Consider the following 15,791-nt stretch of genomic DNA (forward strand, 5'->3'; position numbering starts at 1 on the left):
TTTGTAATTGATTTTTGTGTATTCTCTTAGAGAATTACCCTCTTGTGTTGTGGCTTGAAACATTTCTTTTGGAAAATATTGCATTAAAATGCAAAAAGAAAAAAAAAAATCAATGTAATTAAACCTGCCTATACTGTAACTTTGAAGATGGTTTGAAAATTGCTCTCTAATGCTCAGCATTGACTTCAGTTCTATGTTTAAAATCCATGAGAAGACTTTAGAAACTCAGTGGGAACTAGCTTCTATTATTCACTGTTATGAGATTGTTGTGTGACTCTGTCCTGTTACACTGATTATATTTTTATAGCCCTATGTGCTGATTTTTTGCTGAGGGTGAGTTATAAATTGGATTACATAGTGAGCAGCTATGGATTTATCTGTCATGGTATAGGAAAATGGTCATTAAGTTTCCACTAGCTCTAATCAGGTCTCTTAGTTTGCCATAATTCCCCAGCCGTGGTAAAGACTCCAAAAATGGGCTCTCATCGAGGAATCATGGGAATTAGGGTCCAGGCTGGGTAGGTGAACCCTTCTTCCTTGCTCCCGCCCCCCCCCCCCCAAAAAAAAAAAAAAAAAAAAGAAAACTACCTGACTGCTATTGATAGCTCTTTTGCTGAACCAGATGCAGTTGCAGGAGGAAAGTGATGGTACATCAGATCACTTCCTCTTTCTCTGGTACATCAGATCACTTCCTCTTTCTCTGCCAGTGGGGCCCAACTTACACTGTGCACAGCATGACTATCTTGTGTGTTTAAAACCACCAGTCTGAGCTTAATATCAAGGGGGGAGGTAGAAGTAGTCAGATTTACTATCTCTCCCTTTCTCTTGAGAAGGGATCAGAGGGGGACTTGGAGAGAAAGGGGGCTAGAAGGATGAATTGAGATTTGAGGGGTATATAAGCAAGTACAATGGGGAGGAAAGAAGTTGGGAAGTTGAGACAACACTGAAGCACAGGAGAGAGGTTAGAAGTCAAGTTCAGAAAAGAGTAGCTCAAAGAAAGAAGTGGTAGAAAGGGAGAAGAGAGATTGGGGACATGCCAAAGCATTGTCCGTGGTAGTGAGTAAGGGGACGGGTGTGGGTCTGTGTGTGAAAGTGCGCATAAGGTATGAGGAATGGAATGAGGACCAAAATTAATGGGAGAAAGGAGAGAATCAGTTTTGAGGGAGCCAGATTTAGTGGTAAGTGTTGCTCCTATGTCTCTAGTCTTGCTCTACCTTGAATCCATCCTTTTCCTTTCTGTATTCCTATCTCCCCTTTTCTCTGCCCCCTTCCATATTTCACCTTCACTAGTCATAGACCCTTCTGCTCGTCTCCTTCCCTCTAACCTTTCCAGAGGCTATGGATTTAACTTTCTTTATCTGAGGAGCTAAAAAGCAGAAATATTATGAATAGATGATATAGACTAGACAGGAGACAGACATAAAGATAGCTTCAAAAAGTTCATCAGCCAGCATTTTCAATGTTTCTTTAGCATGGGAGAAGGGCAAATGATCTCTCAGGGAGAGGAAGGAATTGTAGAGCTCAAAACCCACCAAAATCCTAGTGTGCTGCCATATAGGTGACACCTGCAGCCATAAAGACTATTGGGGTGGTAGACAGGTGGGTATAGTAGGTTTTGGGGGAGTTTTAGAGGGCTCACCATACATTATAAGGGAGTAATGGTGAGATGTATACCTGGCACCCTTTATGTGAAGTTCACAGTAGTGCCCCCCCTAAGTAGTGCTGCCCTATTCAGGAAAAAATTTTTTGATTCGATTCGATTCAGCCTATTGAATTGAATTTTCGATTCGATTCGATTTTCCTGCATAATTGGGTGTTTTTTTGGGGTTTTTTTTCAAACATCCTGGTGGGTTTATTTTATAGCCTCTTCACCCTTTTTATAGACTCTTCACCCCCTTTACCCTCTCCTACCCACACTGGTGCTGTGGTGTAAAAAAAATAAACAAACAAATAAGACTTTTCCTCTCTCTGTTAAATCATAGCTCACGTTCACGGTCTAACACCAACTCTGGCATGATACACATATCAAATCTGACATGTGGTAATCACAAAACAGAAAATAAAATTATTTTTTGTACCTTTTGCTGTCTGGTCATTATTCAAAAATACTTCCAATGGATCACAGCTCTTATTATAATTAACTTAAATAATCTTAAAATTTTTTGTAAAGTGCTCAGACCAAATAACTTTTAATTTAGTGATAACACCAAACTGTGGTTATTATAGGGACCATCAATGCCTTTGCTGTCCCTAGCACAATCCATAGATAACTGGAAGATAAAACCACTTATCTGAATTCTCTGAAGAGTTGAGAGTTCAGTGACCACAGCTGCAAAACGTGCCGGTGCTCAAAAGTGCTTGACAGTGCTATTGTATGAACCTAAATCCCCATATTGAAATCCATGGCCCCCCGACTTGAGTTTCGGCTCTTCATCAGGAAGGGTCACTGTTAGAGTAAATCAAACATTTAAAATACTAAAACCTATCAAAACTTCTCCTATTTTAACTTTATTAACGTTATCACTTTTATAATATTTATCTCTTTTGTAAATCTTCTTAACTCATTCATATCTACTAAAAAGTCTTAATCTCACACCTTATATTAGCAAAAAATACCCAGCAGGCTACATTGAGAAAGGGGCTCTTTACTAAACAGAATCCCGAGTTAGAAACATAGAAACATAGAAACATAGAAATTGACGGCAGAAAAGGGCTATAGCCCATCGAGTCTGCCCATACCAATGACCCACTCCCTGATTCTTACTCTCCTAGAGATCCCACATGAATATCCCATTTTCTCTTGAAATCTAACACGCTGCTGGCCTCAATCACTCTCTGAGGCAGCTCGTTCCAATGATCTACCACCCTTTCAGTGAAGAAGTACTTCCTCGCATCACCCTGAAATTTCCCTCCCCTGATTTTCAGCGAGTGTCCTCTGGTTACTGAGGGCCCTATAAGACTGAAGATATCATCTTTCACCTCTATACACCCAGTAATATACTTAAAGGTCTCAATCATGTCCCCTCTCTCTCTTCGCTCCTCCAGTGAGTACATCCACAGTTTTTTTTAACCTTTCTTCATACGTGAGTTCCCTGAGCCCCAAAACCATCCTGGTAGCCATTCGCTGAACCGACTCAATTCTCAACACATCTTTTCGGTAGTGTGGTCTCCAGAATTGAACACAATACTCGAGATGAGGTCTCACCATGGATCTGTACAGCGGCATTATGACTTCAGGTTTTCTGCTGACAAAACCCCTACGGATACAGCCCATCATTTGTCTTGCCTTGGACGATGCCTTCTCTACTTGATTGGCAGCCTTCATATCGTCGCTAATGATCACTCCTAAATCACGTTCCACCGTGGTCCTGGACAAGGTTTCACCATTTAGTGTGTAAGTTCTGTGTGGATTTTTTTTGCCTAGGTGCATTACTTTACATTTTTTAGCATTGAAGCCCAGCTGCCAAGTTGATGACCACTGTTCAAGCTGTCTTAGGTCCTGCGTCATAAAGTCAGGCACACTGCTTTTGCCAACTATGTTGCATAGTTTGGCATCGTCGGCAAACAGTGATACTTTTCCTCTAAGTCCTTAGGGTCAAATCTCCTATGAATAGTTGCGCTCTTTATAAAGCTATTCAACTACTGACCGGACGTGACATTTCCCTAACCTAGAACTGATTTATAAATTAGACCACTCTATGTCCATATTTAACCCATAAGGGATAAGAGTTTGCAGCTGTGGTCATTGAACTCCCAACTCTTTTACTCTTCTTGTTCAGAGGGGCCCCAGCATGGTAGTCATTCTCACAAGCTGACAGCGCTGCCCTGAAGCTTTCCCTCTGCAGTTGGGCGCACTGATGTCAAAGGGCCAAATCACACACTGCTTTGGGACGTAAAGAGGTCAGAAAGCCTCTGCTTGTTGCACTTGAGTGACTTGGCGGCTCGGTTTTAGACAGCCCTCCTCTCGGCTCCTCAGCCTATTAGCTTTGACTTTGTACCCGCGCTAGAGCCTACATTCGTCTGCACACCGCCCCTTCCCCTTGATCGTGTCTACATGCTTCCAGCCCCGGGCTCTAGCTTCCTTCGCAGCAGTGTAGGCGTTTCCTCGCGCACAGACATGAGCGGAAGGAGTTCGGAGCTGAAGCTGCAGCTTGTCCATGAGCAGATCATGCCTTCCCCATCTTCCCGTCAGCAGGCATCTGCTTCCAGTGAGCGGGACGGATGGTTGGTGCAGGTTTTGCTGCATCTCTACTACTACTTATTATAGCACTGAAACACAGTCTCCTGCCTCAGAGACAGAAGCTGTGCAAGAGCCGAAGTGGCAGCTTTAGGTTAGCGACGCAGGGAGGAGGGTTGGGCCCCGAAACGGCGAGGCCGATTTTTTAAAAATACAAATTGATTCGATTCACCTGAAGTGAATCGGTGAATCGATTTGAATCGTGAATCGGGCAGTACTACCACTAAGGTGCCCCACTGCTCTGCTGGCATGTCTGTGTGGCCAATGTAATATAAATGGTGGCCATGCCTACATCTAAATGGCTTGGATTTGGATGTTATTCTTTTTGAAAATGGCTGAGAAAGTTGGATGTCCTAAGGGCCAAGACATCTACCCCCCCCCCTTCCCTTTTACTAAACTGTGATAGCGGTTATTAGCGCAGGGAGCAGCTCTGAATGGTCTGCGCTGCTCCCGATGCTCATAGATTTCCTGTGAGGGTTGGGAGCAGAGCAGAGCATTTAGCGCGGCTCCCTGCACTAATAACCACTATCGCAATTTAGTAAAAAGGGGAGCTAGATAGGCAATTTCTTTTTTTAAAAAAAGAGATATCTAGCAGTTTTGAAAATGGACGCTTTTGCCTTCTGATTTTTGGATGCATTTCTCAAAACATCCAAATCAGACTTAGATGCACTATCGAAAATGGCTCCCCACGTGTTCTTCAAGCCTTTCCTGCAGCACAGCCCAGGGCTTAGCTTCAAGAAAGGTTTTGTTTTTGTTGTTCGGATAGACTAAAAGTGGGATTGATAACACAGCAGCACTTGGTCTATAAAATAAATATAAGTTGTAAATTATTAGGACTCAGTTAATGCCATAGGTTCATAACTGCTGTGCATTATTTTCTTTGACAAACATTTTTCTTTTCCTGAATCCTCAGAAAATGAGTTTCGGGGTGAACTGCTGAGCCAGAGGTGGACCCGTGGAGAAAAGATCTGCAGTTGTGCGAAAGCAAAGAGAGTCCAGAGCAGACACATCAAGGTGAGGCAGTCAAGTCCTGAGCGAACAATAATATTACCTACATTTGTGAGTGAGGTCATGAGCAGAGAGTATCATATTTATACTCAGGATTAGTTGCCAATCTTATATATACAGCGTCTTATTCTGTATAGCATGCCGGTCTCAGCGGCCACTAAGAAGCAGCTAAGAATTAAGTACTGGCATCCTATGCAGAAGACGCCTAAGCCCCGCCAATTCTCTAACCGGTGTCCGTCTGAGCTGATCGCAGCAAGGGAATCCCCGATCAGCTGAGCCGGCAGGACTCAAACATCTGAGTGAAACTTCACCCACACCCAGTCTTGGGCAAGCTTAGGTGTCCCTACCCATCTCCCTTGACCAGTGACAAACGCCTACAATGGAGGCATCCTGCCTTGGGGTGGTTTTTTTCTAAAACGCATGTCTTGATTGGCTGCTCGACAGCGGTAGGATGCCTATCGCCGCCTACAATTGGAACACCCATTTGTAAAATCAGCCCCACAGTACATATCATGTGAAAGGAATGGAAAAAGCTGTGCATGTGACATTCCCAGTCGTGAATGTGTACAGTACACTCTCTTTTCCAGTGTATGAGGAAGTGTTACAGAGTTGTTCTTATTGACCTAATTTCAAAAGCAATTTCTATAGTTTTCTGGAGGCTTCTGTTTCAGATAAGGGATTATCCTTACTAGACTTCATATTGGTTATATAGAGAAACTCGTTTTTATTTTACTTCTATGGAAAATCATGGAAGCTACTTCATAACACATTATTTCCTTTTCATTTACCCATGTGTCTTTCCATTGTATGCATTAGAAATCTGCACTCAAAACCAGTGGCGTACCTAGGGTATGTGGCAGCCGGGGCCCATCATTTTTTGACACCCCCATGTAAAAATATATTTTTTGTAATAACCATGAAACAGAATAAATGGTCAGAATAGAAACAGGCAGTGAAAATTTTCTTTTATTGAACCTCATATATGTAACCATTATTCCAAACATAACATAACATAAATTATGTCTGAATTGTCATGACATTAGAAGTACATATGGTGTAGTGGCAAGTGATGCTTGGGACATTTTTGATTATGTTAGTTTGGTTTTATGTGTTTTTTGAATAGAGGGATTTTTATTTCTTTTTTGAAGGTTTTGTAGTCTGTGGTCGAGGTCAATAGGTTGTAGAGTTGGGGGTCGAGTGGCTAGGAGGTTGTCGTACAGTTTTTTCTTTTGACGTTTTTGCTTGGAGGTTGTGTGAATGGTGTATGGGTTCTCTTATGTCTGATTGAGGTGGATTGAACTAGTCGATTGTTCCAATAGGCTGGGCTGTCTCCGTTTATTGCTTTAAATAGTAGGCAGGAAAATGTGAAGTGTATTCTTGCTTGCATTGGGAGCCAATGTGAGTCGTGGTATGCCTCTGTGATGTGGTCGAATTTCTTCAGTGAGTAGACCAGTTTTAGGGCTGTGTTTTGTATTGTTTGTAGTTGTTTTATCATGGTTGTGGAATCTTGACTGTTTTCCCTCCATTTTCTTTCTAGTTGTCTGCATTGTCTTTTTAGTAGGAGTAGTTCATTGCTCTGGGAGTTGGTAAGTATGAGAGAGAAAGATGAATGTAAGCAAACTTGTTGGAGACAAAAGACTTTTCATAAGGTAGATAAGAAAGAGAGGAGGAATAAGAATAAGATTGGAAAGGTGGCAATTTGAACCAGTGGGGTAAGAGTTTAAAGAGTTAGGATTGGGACCGATAGCCCAAGCAGAGGAGAACAAACAAGAGAGAGAGTATGGAGAACGGAACGGAGATGGCTGAATGAAAAGACCAGTAAAAGCCATCACATTGTTTCAGATTAACTGTGAAAAATATGATCTACTCTAGTATTTGCCAGCTACTTGTGATGCAGACTGCCCAAGGAACTTGGCTTGACATAGCATGGCTTATCTTAAGAACATGTAAGGAAAGTGGATACTGGGAGGGGTGAAAGAAAGAGGAAGATAGGTAAAAAAAGGAGACATTAAAAATTTGGGAACCTCTATTCTAGGGATCCTATATTGTTAGTATATCCATTTTTAATGGCCTGGCATCTGAACATCAAAGTAAACTTATTTAGCTGAAGAAATTAGTTACCCCCCCCCACCACCACCACCACCATTCCACACACATTAATTCTCTTCCATTTTTGTTCCCATTATAAAAAACACTGATAAGTTCCCAGAAAAAAATACATTAAAATAAGAAGTGAAAACAAAGGCCCCTACAAATGAGAACATAACATAAGAATAGCCTAACTGGGTCAGACCAATGGTCCATCATGCCCAGTAGCCCATTTTCATGGTAGCCAATCCAGGTCACCCAAAGAGTAGTAACATTCCATGCTACCGATCCAGGGCAAGCAGATGCTTCCCCTTGTCTTAATAACAGACTATGGACTTTTCCTCCAGAAATTTGTCCAAACCTTTCTTAAAACCAGCTACGCTATCTGCTTTTACCATAACTTCTGGCCCTTCATTTTTAAGCTTAGATCTTTCCTTCCAAACAGAGACCTTGCTAGATATCAAATACAGAAAGAACAAGGTAACTTCACAAGGACTTAGCTGTGCAGAAAATGTGAATCTCCTCATACACCCACCATATAGTGCAAAAATGTGCAAAGGTCTGTTTTTTTCTTTCAATCACTACATAGACTAATGCCACACAAGCAGCGCTGTTACAAACATATTCTGAAGGTCAATGCTAAGGTTAACAAAGTTTCCTTCCTTGGACCACAAAGTGATACTGACAAACCACTGGAAGAGATCCCAAAACTACCCAGGCACAACATCCAAAGACCCACTCAGTGTGTGAACCAGTTGAGTGGACTAACTGGGGGGGTGGAAATGGGCCCGGAGTTTCCTCAGAAGAATTTCACAGACCACCTCTTCCTCTCAACACATTGACACGCTACCACCACTAGGAACACCTCACCGGGTAGGCCAGCAATGCTTATAAACTTTATAAAACACATTATTATATTTCCTTATAAAGCACATATTTTAACTGAATTCTCTGACATCCTCAGCCTTGCTATTCACAAAAACAGAAGGAAGAAAAGTTCTCATTTCCTGCTGTCTCATGTCCCCGGCCTATACAATATTTTTCTTCTGCAGACCCTTCAAAAGTCTGACCAAATCCTCATTTCACTTGCATTATAAAGTACTGAGGATGCCATCTCTCCCCATTCCCAGATCCTAAAGTCTAAGACAGTAACGCAAACTAGTGCTGCCTGATTCAGGAAAAAAATTTTGAGTCGATTCAGCCTATTGAATTGGTTTTTCAATTCGATTAGATTTTCCTGCCCAATTGGGTGGGTTTATTTTATCCTGGTGGGTTTATTTTATATCTTTTTCACCTCCTTTGGCTTCTCCTAACCACACTGACGCTGTGGTGTAAACCAGTGGTTCCCAACCTTGTCCTGGAGGACCACCAGGCCAATCAGGTTTTCAGGATAGCCCTAATGAATATGCATGGTGCAGATTTGCATGCCTCTCACTTCCATTATATGCAAATCTTTCTCATACATATTCATTAGGACTAGCCTGAAAACCCGATTGGCCTGGTGGTCCTCCAGGACAAGGTTGGGAACCACTGGTTTACACCACAGCGTCAGTGTAGTTAGGAGAAGCCAAAGGAGGTGAAAAAGATAAAGGAGGTGTAAACAAAATAAAGAAAGAAAAAGGACTTCTCTCTCTGTTAAATCCTAGCTCACGTTTGTGGTCTAACACCAGCTCTGGCAGGATACACTTTTCAAATCTGACATATTGTAATCACAAAATAGAAAATAAAATTATTTTTTCTACCTTATGTTGTCTGGTCAATATTCAAATCTTGTTGGTCCCAGGCTCTTGTTGGTCCCAGGCTCTGGTTGTCTTGCTTGCCATGGTCTCCTTCTTTCTTCTTTCTCCATGCTAACCATCCATCTGCCATCTCTGTCCTCCACTTCCGTTTCCCTTCCCTCCCCCGGAGGTCTGGCATCTTTCCTTTTTTTCTTCTCCATCCACAGATTCACCCTTTCATCCAGCATCTCTCTCTCCTTCCCCATCACCCGAAGGTCCACCATCTCTCCCTTTCTCTTCCCAACTATCCTCCTATCCTGTATCTCTATCCCCCCTCCACACGATCCCTTGTGTCCAGCTTCTCTCCCTTTCCCTAAATCCCATTATCCACCATCTTTCTCCCACTCCTCTGTTTTTAGGCCCATTATTTCTTCCCCCCAAAGTCCGGCATATGTACGTATCATTGACCCCCCTTCCTTTCCTCCCTCCATGTACTTCTACACCAGGACCCCCTCCCCTGGAGGTCTGTCCCCCCCCCGAAGGACTGCATCTCCCCCCGAAGGTCTGTCCGCCCTGAAGGCCTATACCCCACCCCTGAAGGTCTGTCCCCCCCCTGAAGGCCTGCACCCCCACCTGAAGGCCTGTCCCCCCCGAAGGACTGCAACTCGCCCTGATGGTCTGTCCCCCCTGAAGGCCTGTCCCCTCTGAACCCCTGAAGGCCTGCACCTCCACCTGAAGGCTTATCCCCCACAAAGGACTGCACCTCCCCCCCCAAGGTCTGAACCCCATGAAGGCCTGAAACTCCACCTGAAGGTCTGTACCTCCCCCCCAAATGTCTGTCCCCCCCTGAAGGCCTGTCACTCCTGAAGGCCTGCACCCCCACCTGAAGGCCTGCACCCCCACCTGAAGGCCTATCCCCCCCCGAAGGACTGCACCTCCCCACCAAGGCCTGTTCCCCCCTGAAGGCCTGTCCCCCTGAACCCCTGAAGGCCTGCACCCCCACCTGAAGGTCTGTCCCCCCCCCCAAAGAACTGCACCTCTCCCCCCGAAGGCCTGTCCCCCCTCTGAAGGCCTGTCCCCCCTGAACCCCTGAAGGCCTGTACCTCCCCCTCCCCCTGAAGGAGTGTCCCCCCCCCCCCGGGAAGGCCTGTGTGTTCCCCTCTGGCTTCCCGTGCCTCCCTTTACCTGATTCCTGCTGAAAGCATCCTGCAGAAAGGATCGCCGGTACTTCAGCGATCCTTGCAAGTTGCCATAGGCCTCCTGAGTTGTCCCTCTGCCACAGTCCTGCCCCTCCTCTGATGTCATATGTTTAAAGACAATAGACTGTTTTCAGTCCAATTCTTTATATGTGAGGTTGCAAACCATTGGACCCCTGAGGAAGGCGTGTTCGCCGAAACACGGACCGTGTAGGGTCCGGTTGGAATTTTATCACAGTATTTTTTATCATTGTATTTTTTAAATTGAATTTTCATAGTTTCATGTCAGTGTTTAATAAATTATCTCCAGAACACCTTATATAACCCAACCACAGCATAGAACAGTATGGTGCTGACGCCTCTAGCTCACCATAGAATCTGACTTTATTATTAAAGTCCATAAACAACATGAACATTTTCCAATTTTTGTAACATGCACTCAAAGACCTAGAGACAAAATAACTTTTTCTTTGTCTTGAAAGTAGGATTGAGGTGTAATCATCTCGCATGAATTTCCTCTTTATTTTGTATCACAGTGCAAGTAAAAAAATCCATCTTAGCTTAATGGGTCCAAGATCTCGACATGGGCCATGTTTCGCTAGGCTGCTTTAGGGAACCCCACTTCAATCATTTAGAATTTGTTGGTCTCTGAAATATATTTCTGTGAAAAAATAAAATTAAATATCAATTTTGCTCAGTCTCTAGAAAAACAATCCCATCATTAATAACAATATTCTTGACAGAAACACAGAGAAAACTTGTATCCATTCTTCATTCACAAAGCTTAACTGACAAATAAACATGGTATTTAAAGAAAATGTGATGTAATACTTGCACAGTTGCTAATGACACTAATCCAGTCAAATCTTCAAATTAGAGAAGTGAGAACTTCAAAATCTGTCTCAAAGAGAATGAATGAAAAACTCAATGTAAAAAAGCCCACCATTCTATTTCCCAGTTAAGTCCCAGAGGGTTCCCTGTGTTTAATTGATAAATCCAGCATTGTTCCCTATGCCACAAAAAGGAAGTGAAATCACATACCACCCCTCCCCCTCAGGCTATGCCACAGAGCTTCCAATTCTGTGAACTTCACGTCCGTTATCTCATGACCATGTTGCACCCAATGACTAGCCAATGGTGCTTCCAAAATCTGTCTCAATAACTTGCTTAAATGTCATTTCTTGTATGAACCGATCTTACTGTACATCCCACATAATTTAGGGAACACGGACATTGAATCAGATGTACCACTCCACTGGAATTATACTGGTTAGCCATTGGGTTCACAGTTTTGGAAGCCCCGCAACTTAGCCCAAGGTGGGGGTGGTTTTCACTTCCTTTTTGTGAAGAAATGGATATTGAAAAGGAACTATAAGATCCAAAATGAAGCTATCATCCTTATTTCCCTTTGTTGCTAGCAGAGTTTTTGATAAATTACATTTCTTTGCAGATTTGTACCCCATATTCTGTCCTTGATTACTTTCTGTAAAGAGAAGAACAGGCATTGAGTCTCTGCTCCATATAAACACTGATTTTCTGTGGTTTTTGGTCAAGTACAGCTGAGATACCTTGTAATATAAATATATCCATTTATTTACCGCATAAAAATCTCACCATGGCAACAGAGAATGTTTCACATTGTGCTATCTATCATTCAAGAAAGCTGCCCGTGATCTATGGTGTTTCAGTCCTGCAAATAGAGAGCAATAAGAGTTATTAGCACACAGAAACTATACTTATAGTAGTCAATATTTTTGATATTTCATAAGTGTCGCACATGATCTCAAATTGCGTGGAATCATATTGATTAGTGCAGCAGCAGCAGCATCATTGGTGACACAGGTATAGGGAAATCACAGGTACTGCTTAAGAAATGTTTAGTAAATCTATTTAGTCAAAATTGAAATTAAGGATCCAGTACTAATTGCAAGGTCATTTGAAAAGGATAATGATAGTGAAGGTTCAGAGCTTATTTTGAATAGGGTTACCAGATGTCCGGGGAAACCCGGGCATGTCATCTTTTTAGATGACAGTCCGGACTCCTGGATGGACTTTCCAAAACCCAGTATGCACGGATGATGTCACACACATCCACGCCTGCTCCAGGCCCTCCAGACGCGGCTAGAGTTCGTCTGGAAGAAGAGAGGAGGCTTTGTGGGGGTTGGGCTGGAGGTAGAGCAGGGCGGGGCTGGAGGTAGAAAAGGGCAGGGTCATGTATCTGGGGTTTCCCAGAGAAAAAGATGGTAACCCTATTTTTGAAGCATATAGATTTCTCAAAATGCCCGAAATGGACACCCATGTGCTTCAAACTTCCAAATCATAATTTTGAAAAGGCAGAAAAGGGATATTAAACACTGAAGAATATCCGACTAGCAAGGGGACATATTGTGGGTGTGTTTTGGGAGGGCCCAAAATTAGGATGTCTAACAGTAATTACCAAACGTGAAGAAACACCAAGCCTTAAAATAAGGGTGTCCTAAGTACAAAATCCAGAGTACAAAAAAGTGCTCTGATTTAGCAGCTGACCACTGGAGGGATTAAGGCATGACACTTCCTTAATCTCCCAGTGGTTGCTGTCCTCCTTCCTCTCCCCTGAAAGTGAAACTGAACAGGAGCTTCAGGTATTATATTCTTAGCAAGGCACAATGCAAGTCTGAGGCATGTCCTAGTGGTTATGCATTGGACTTTAAACCAAAGGATCTAGATTCACCTCCCACTTAATTTTTTTTAATTGTAAGCCCTCCAGAAACAGAAAAATATCTATCTATCTGCCACCCGCAAGCTTGAAGGCTTCTGAAATGGTATACATTCAAGCCTAGTAGGTGTTTTTCTGTTCCTGGAGGTTCACAATTACAAAATAAGAGTTAGTGGAACTTGAACCTGGATTCCTTATTTTAAAGTCCACTGAACTAACAACTAGCTACTCCTCCACTCTGCAAGGATGTCTGTGTGGCCATACTTCCAAGAATGCTACCCGATAAACACCCTTGTCCACATTTTCCTTTCATCTTTTGGATATTTCAGTTTGTAGAATGGCTGCTCATGCTGGATGTCCTCAGCACACAGATGTTCATCTCATGTATTTTTAAACAGAAAATCCTATTGGAAAATTCATACGAGATGGATATCCATTTTGGACATCATGAGCTGGATGTCTCTATTTTGATTTGGACAGACTTTCAAAAATGCCCCTCTATGTGGCCATAATGATCATGAGGCAATCAATTTTGACATATTTACTGGAGAGGGTGGGTCATGAAGAGAAACTACCACAGAAGCATTTATTAATTTTAGTTTCTGAGATAAGAAAGATTATGAGTTTTGGAAAAACGGACGTTATTGCTTCAGTTTGATATATCTGTGTAGACTGGGTGCTATTGGATTGGGTGGAAAGGTGTTGAAATGGTTTTCAGGTTTTTAAGGACAAAAAGGTATTGTGTTAAAGGAATTAATGTAAATTCGGAGTATTGGAGTGCAAACTGTGATGCTCCTCAAGGGTCACCTGTGTCTCCTTTGCTTTTTAATTTGTATATGAGCTCTTTGGTGACAAATTTAGGCATTTTTGACAAATTTAGGCATTTTTATTTTATGCCAATGATATTTTTATCATAAGTCCAGAATTGGATAATCTGGAGGAGGCTTTGAGATTTGTTCAAAAGGTAATTATATTAGTGGATAATTGGGCAGCCAATAATTTCTTACAGCTGAATAAACAAAACAAAAAAAAATTCTTTTATTTTGGTAATCCAAGTGGGTTTATTGGTCAGAAAATACTACCGAGTACTAAATAAATTCTTGCGATAGAAGAAAAACCCAGGGTTTTGGGAATTATTTTGGATTGTGGTTTGACATTTGAGAATCAGATAAATGGATTGGTAAAGAGCGTCTTTTTTCATTTGTGCCAATTACAAGCAATATGTTCTGTTTTATCTTTAGAGAGTTTTCAAACGGTGGTTAGAGCTATCGTACTGCCTCAGCTGGATTACTGTAATCCTTTATATTGTGATGTTACACTAAATTAAAAAAAATAGGCTGCAATTGCTTCAAAATACAGCTGTGTGTTTGATTTTTAGAGAGAAAAAAATATGACTGGGCTATTCCTCTTCTGAATCAATTACATTGGTTGAAGATTAAGAAAAGAGTAAATTTTAAATTAGTTATACTTACAGTATATATAAATGGAACCAGAAGATTAAATGAAGTATATAACTTCTCCAATAAATAGAGCTACCTCCTGGTATAAACAGTCATTGAGGCTTGGCTATTCTATAAATTCATATGGTCTTTTGAAATCTTTGAACAAATCTTTTGAGTTTATAGGAACAAAGCTTTGGAATGATCTTACAACTGTACTAAGAAAAGTTTCTTCCTATTATATCTTGAGAAAATTGTTAAAAATTTATTATTTTTAATGATTGTTAAATGAATAAATTTGTATGGACACAATATTTTTTAAAATTGTTGGTATCCACCTAGAATCTATTGTGAAAATAGTGCAGAATATAAATAAATAAGAATAGAATAGAATGGGGATATATTGTTGCCTCTTCAACGGTATTATTTTTGTCAAAAGACTGCTAACAATTGTGAGTGGTAGTGAGAGATCTGATCTTTTTGTGCTAACTAGCGGAATGCCACAGGGATCTCCATTGTTTTCAGTAGTTTTCTTAGAGCTATACCCCCTCTTCTACGAAACTGCGCTAGCAGTTTCTAGGGAGCCGCACTGAATAACTCAATGAGCATTGGGAGCAGCGTGGGCCATTCAGCGTGGCTCTCTGCACTAAAAACCGCTAGCACGGTTTCGTAGAAGAGGGGAATAGAGTTAGATGATATGCAGATTTTAATTTCTTAGACTTGAGACCATGTTGACTTTTTTGTATTTTTCACCTTTTGACGAAAGTTCAGCTTTGGATGAGGAACCATATACACAAGTTGAATACTGATAAATTTGAAAAAAATTCCCCTGGATGGGTTGAGGAGCACATTCATCTCTTTCCCCCTCCCCCTGTGGTTTAGGGTTAAGAGAAGGGGCCAGAAGTCTCAGGGTTATCCTGGATTCTCAACTGTCCCTGGATTCACAAGTAAAGACCATAGTGAGAAAGGTCCTGAGGAGTTAGAGGTGGAACAATCCAGTTCATTCTAATCTGAGCCCCTGGGTCTTTCCAATGGTAGAGAAGGATTTTACACTTTCACACCATGTAGGGTTGCTCGTTAATCTATTGAGATGTTGGCACTTGGCTTAAAACACCGCTATGAATTAATAATTACTAGCTGTGCATGATGAGAAAGCCCCACTCTTTTCCTATTATTATTTTCTGATCAAGAAGAAAGTCTATTTTAAAATTCGGTGTTTTGTTTTTAAAGTGATTAATGGATTTACACCCCCCTCCCTTTTATCTTAGGAATCATTTCAAGCTCTGTTTACATAGTAGGTCCCTGAGTTCTGTCCAAGAATATAATTTTTGCCTTTCATCTGCAGAATTCTGGCTTGTTATTCTCTAGTCTAGAACAATTCCTGGAGTTGCCCCACATAGGTGAAAGTAT

General features: G+C 41.8%; 1 protein-coding gene across 2 annotated transcripts in view; it reads left to right on the forward strand.

The window, feature by feature from the left end:
* MYT1 (myelin transcription factor 1) overlaps positions 1 to 15,791 on the forward strand; it is a 345,874-nt gene that overhangs the window by 45,217 nt on the left and 284,866 nt on the right. For both annotated transcript variants that reach the window (XM_033914908.1, XM_033914909.1), the window contains exon 2: positions 5,151 to 5,251. The gene's annotated coding sequence lies outside the window, so the exon portion shown is untranslated. The remainder of the gene's footprint in view (positions 1 to 5,150; positions 5,252 to 15,791) is intronic.

This window comes from Geotrypetes seraphini, chromosome 11 (assembly GCF_902459505.1).
Source record: "Geotrypetes seraphini chromosome 11, aGeoSer1.1, whole genome shotgun sequence".
Taxonomy (NCBI): Eukaryota; Metazoa; Chordata; class Amphibia; order Gymnophiona; family Dermophiidae; genus Geotrypetes; species Geotrypetes seraphini.